At 39.5% G+C, this 5,351-nt stretch overlaps 1 non-coding gene across 1 annotated transcript; it reads left to right on the forward strand.

Moving 5' to 3' along the window:
• The first annotated feature begins 3,345 nt into the window (after positions 1-3,345).
• Positions 3,346-3,449, forward strand: LOC121217146 (small nucleolar RNA R71). Its single transcript, XR_005913327.1, has one exon. It is a non-coding gene; the product is annotated as a small nucleolar RNA R71 (small nucleolar RNA).
• Positions 3,450-5,351: the final 1,902 nt, after the last annotated feature.

Below are 5,351 nucleotides of genomic sequence, written 5' to 3' on the forward strand. Positions count from 1 at the left end.
GCATCAGCCATCTAAACTTGTTCTATGGCAGCCCAGTCGATGCAGCGGCCCGCAATTAAGGATCGGGCCCGAAGTATTTGGAGAAGCCATTCTTGAGGCCCTCGGGGGAACTACAGGAGAGGGTGACGAATTTTTGTGGTTGGACCCACGGAAGATGACACTCCCTTCCTCTTCTTCGAGGCAGGTACGACGGCCTTTTTACCATGTGAAGATGACATGGTACCTGCGTTTAGAATCATCAAGTCATCTTGATGAGTGGCCAAAGTTAAAGGAATACAATTTTCAAATAAAAAGCAGAATTTCAGCCACAACCAAACATAACTAATATAATAATTTTGTGACCTTATCATTTTATGAAAATGGGCGTAGTAATGGCATGTGTAGGAAAAAAGAGTGAGGCTTTTCTAACAACATGATTGAAAAATGCAAATTGAATGATAGACAATGGCATGGAAATATCATGAGAATAAGCATAGTAAAGTCATTGGTATGAGGTTTCCCTAATAACTTGATTTAACACGCAATGTATAATAACTAACCTAAGAATGCAAACTAAATGATAAAATAATGAGCAAAATGAAAAATAGTTCGAAAGCAATGAAGATTATGCTAATAATAAGCATTAGTAATAAGTAAAATAGAAGTGAAAGGAGTAAACAAATGCCAAGGGAGAAGGATTGAGTGTTAAAAACGAAGTTGGAAGCGGCGCACGGGCGTGGCAGAGAGGCCGTGTGGAGTTGCAGCGGCTGGGGTTAGGGTTTTTGAATGGGGAAGAAAGTGAATAGTGCAGGATATTTATAGATTTTTGGGCACACAGCCATGGTACATGCCCGTGTTCCCCAATTTCAGCCCGTGTGATTCGCGAATTTCAAATTTGGGCGCGTCTGACATTTACTACACGTCCGTGTTCCTCGGGCATGTGGGTTCACATGGGCGTGGCCGTGTCTAGCTTCATTCGCTTCTCTCACGCCCGTGTGTGCAAGCCCCACGCCCGTGTTAATTTAACATATTCGACCACGAGTGTTCCATATAGGCATGTCGAACTCCCGTACTGTTTTAACAGGTTCGCCTACGGTTCTTCAACACGGGCGTGTCGCACGCCCATGTTGTTTTGGCAGGCTCGACCACGGCCATACCGCACGGCCGTGGCGTTTAATCGTAGTCCGTGTTGGGGAAATCTTTTGCCCTATTTTCACACGGCCTTAAGCACCCCCGTGTGCTTGGTCGTGTCTATGTTGAAACACCTGTATTCAAGATTTCTATTAGTAGGTTAGGAGTTAAATACCAAAATTTAAAGAAATTAATATTGTTAGTGCTCGGGTTGCCTCCCGAGAAGCGCTTATTTATAGTCTAAGCTCAACTTACCTCTCCAGTGAATGGTCATAGTGGTTTGAGAAGTTTATACTCCTCATTCCTGCTATCAATCTCATCAAAATAAGGTTTTAATCGGGTGTTGTTTACCTTAAAAGTGCCGAACTTGGGATGACTCACCTCAACCGTACCGAATGGAAAAATACTGAGTACCGTAAGAGGGATTTCCTCATTCGGTGTGGTAGTGACAATGTGGGTATCTGAGGCATCTAATAAGACCTTATCACCAACTTTAAGTTGATTTGGAGAGGTATTGAGCTCGTTTTGGCATAGTTTCAGTTTGTCGGGTGTTCTTGGTTTGTGCGTCTGCCATTCATCGATTTCCTCGATTTGTAATCCTCGATCTTCATGAACAGGTCCTCTACTAGTGCTTAAGAACGACTCGTGTGCTTCCTTCAGACTCATTTTTTGCAAAGTAGGTTGCACTATATTGTTAGTTTTAGTAGAATGGTTTAAATGATCACCTTCAATTCTTGATGTGTTGCCAGAATTGCGAGCTTGAAGGGTGATTGTTTCGTCTCCCTCCCGGAGTGTGAGTTCACCTATGCCAAAATCAATGATGGTTTTAGCAATTGTTAAAAAGGGCCTTCCTAGAATTAAGGGAGTGTTGCTATCCTCTTCTATGTCTAGAACAATAAAGTCAACGGGAAATATAAATTTATCGATTTTAACTAGCACATCTTCAATAATACCTCTAGGGAATCTTATAGTTTTATCTGCTAATTGAATACTCATCCTAGTCTATTTGGGTTTCTCGAGACCTAGTTGCTTAAACATTTTGTAAGGCATGACGTTGATACTAGCCCCTAGATCAGCTAATGCATGATTAACATTTAAACTACCAATTAAGCAAGGAATAGTAAAGCTCCTTGGGTATTTCAGTTTGTTGGGTAGTTTATTTTTTAGAATGGCCGAGCAAATTGCGTTCAGCTCCACATGCAACGCCTCGTCCAACTTCCGCTTATTTGCTAAAATTTCTTTTAAAATTTCATTACGTTTGGCATCTGTGATAGAGCTTCAATAAACGGTAAGTTAATATGTAATTTTTTTAAGAGTTTACGGAATTTACCAAATTGTTCATCTGAGCGGTCCTTCCTTGTCGCTATGGCACACGACGTTTATATTCGACAGTCACCGGTTTGTTTGTATTTTGATCTACCTCACCTTGACCTTTACTTACCACAGTTTCTTACCTCGGTTCTGGTTCAGGCTCAACGACTCCTTCGTCATCTTGAATATTAATTGCGTTGAGTTGTTCCCTTGGGTTAGGTTGGTATTACTTGGAAAACTACCTTGTGGTCATTCGAAGATTAGTTTGGTAAGTTGGCCTATCTGAATTTCGAGCTCTTGGATCGACGCTTGTTGATTTTTAAGTGCTGTCTCGGTGTTTTGAAAATCGGTTTCTGACACTGATATAAACTTTGGGAGCATCTCTTCAAGGTTTGGCTTCTTTTCCTGTTGGTAGGGTGGTTGTTGGTAGCCCGAAGGATGTTGTGGTCTTTGATTTCCTTGACCGCCCCACGAGAAATTGGGGTGGTTCCTCCTACCTACATATAAGTGTTACTATATGGATGTTTTGAGGTCGAGGATTATTACCCATATAGTTTAATTGCTCGTTATCCATGTTGTGGCCATAATGTTTTATTCCAAATGGTTTGTTCCACCTCCAGTTGCCTCGAACTGCATTACTGGGTGAACCTGTGAAGAATTAAGAAAACCATCAATATTTTTATTTAAGAGTTCTACCTAATTAGAGAGCATGGTGACTGAATCGACGTTATAAACGCCGGCTGTTTTCGTTGGCTTTGTCCTCATGACTTGCCACTGACAGTTGTTCAGTGACAGCTCCTCTATAAACTCATAGGCATCTTCTGGTGTTTTATTGTTGATGGTTCTGCTAGTAGCTGCGTCAACCATTTACCGAGTCGAAGGATTTAGACCATTGTGAAATGTTTGTACTTGGAGCCAAAGCAGTAACCATGGTGGGGGCATCTTCTCAAAAGGTCCTTGTATCTCTCCCATGCATCGTAGAGTTTTTCTAAATCCATCTGCACAAAAGAAGAGATATCTTTACGTAATTTAGCCATTTTAGCCGACGGAAAATATTTTAGTAAAAATTTTTTGGTCATTTGTTCCCAAGTAGTAATTGACCCTCGTGGTAATGAGTTCAAACACTGTTTAGCTTTGTTCTTCAATTGAAAGGGAAACAACCGAAGACGTATGGCATCATCAGAAACGCCATTAATTTTAAATGTATCGCATAGTTCTAAGAAGTTGGCTAAATGAGCATTGGGATCCTTATCCTGCAAACCATCAAACTCACCAAATTGTTGTATCATTTGAATAGTGTTAGGTTTTAATTCAAAATTATTTGCAGCTATAGTAGATCTAACTATGCTTGATTCAGTTCCTGTTAAAGAAGGTTTAGTATAATCATACATGCATGGAACAGGATTTCGAATAACCGCAAGGATTTCGATTAACCGCAATTGCAGGAAGTAGCTGGTTGCCTTGGTTTTTAGCCATATCTTCAATTAGGGGTTGAGTATCATCTTCTTGCTCGTTCTCTATTTATCTTAAGCTTCGTCTTATTTCTCTTTGGTTTCTACGAACTGTACGATCGATTTCTTCGTCAAAAAGTAGTGGCCCCAACGGGTTTCTTCTAGTCATAAACTATAAAAACCTGCTAAGAAAAGGAAAAAGTAAATAAGTAAGTAATAATAATAATATAAAATTAAATTGCAAGAAAAATAAAATGCTAAAGTAATAACCCCCGGCAACGGCGCCAAAAACTTGATCGCGTTATTTCATGATAGGTTTTAAAAATTTATAATTAATGCTTCTTGAAACTAACTATTATCGCGATGTAGGCAAGTGTACCTATCGAATAGTAGTATAGTTTTAGCAATACCAGATTGTCGAACCCAAAGGAACTAAAAGTACTAGTAATGACTGTCTTTTTATTATCTAGCCTAAGAATAAAGAGGTTTTTGTTTTAACTAACAAATTATCTAAACTAAGAACGCACAGAGAATAGAATTGGGGAATTGCTTTTGGGAAAATTGATTGGATTAAGACAATACCTAAGGAAAAATCCACCTAGACTGTACTTGTTATTCTTGCTCCGAATCGGACGATTTATTCATTTAACTTGTTCCGTAGAGATCCCTAAGTTATGTTATTATCCCTATTCAAGATTAATAACGTCTAATCCCTAGATTGAATAACCGAGACTTTTCTCTAATTAACACTCTAGGGTTGCATTAACTCGATCTATGGATCCCCTTATTAGGTTTCACCCTAATCTGGCAAAATCTTGTCACCCTATGTCTAGGCGCGCAATCAACTCCGCTTAATTATGATAAATGTACTTTTAGGTAGGGTCTATTCCTCCTCTGAATAAGAGCTTATCTTGAATCAGTATCCTGGGATATCAAAACAAGAATTAAGAACACATAATTAAGAACAAGTTAAATATTTATCATACAATTTAGAAATTAATAACAAGAGTCGTCTTAGGTTTCATTCCCCTTAGGTATTTAGGGGATTTAGTTCATAAATAAATAAGAAAACATCTTAGAATAATAAAGAATACAAAACATAAAGAAAACCCAAAACTCCTGAAGGGGAATTGAGGGAAGATCTTCAGTCTTGATGATGAATCTGGCTTCTGAGATGAATCAATCGGCTTCCTTGGAGTAATTCCATACTCCCTATTCTGTGTGTCCCCTTTTTCTCTTCTTTTAGGGTGTATTTATAGGCTTTGGAATGCCTATGAGCCCTCAAAATTAGCCTTTTCCGAATTGGACTCAACTTGGGCTAGGCAAGGACACGCCCGTGTGACACGCTCGTGTGAGATTACTTCAGGCCGTGCTCGAGCCTGTTAGAATGGCACGGGCGTGTGGGATGCCCGTGTGAGGAAGTCTAGGTTGTTTTGAGTTTGTACTTTGGCACATTTTCTCCGTTTTTGGCCAGTTTAT

Source organism: Gossypium hirsutum, chromosome A02, assembly GCF_007990345.1.
Source record: "Gossypium hirsutum isolate 1008001.06 chromosome A02, Gossypium_hirsutum_v2.1, whole genome shotgun sequence".
NCBI classification, from domain to species: domain Eukaryota; kingdom Viridiplantae; phylum Streptophyta; class Magnoliopsida; order Malvales; family Malvaceae; genus Gossypium; species Gossypium hirsutum.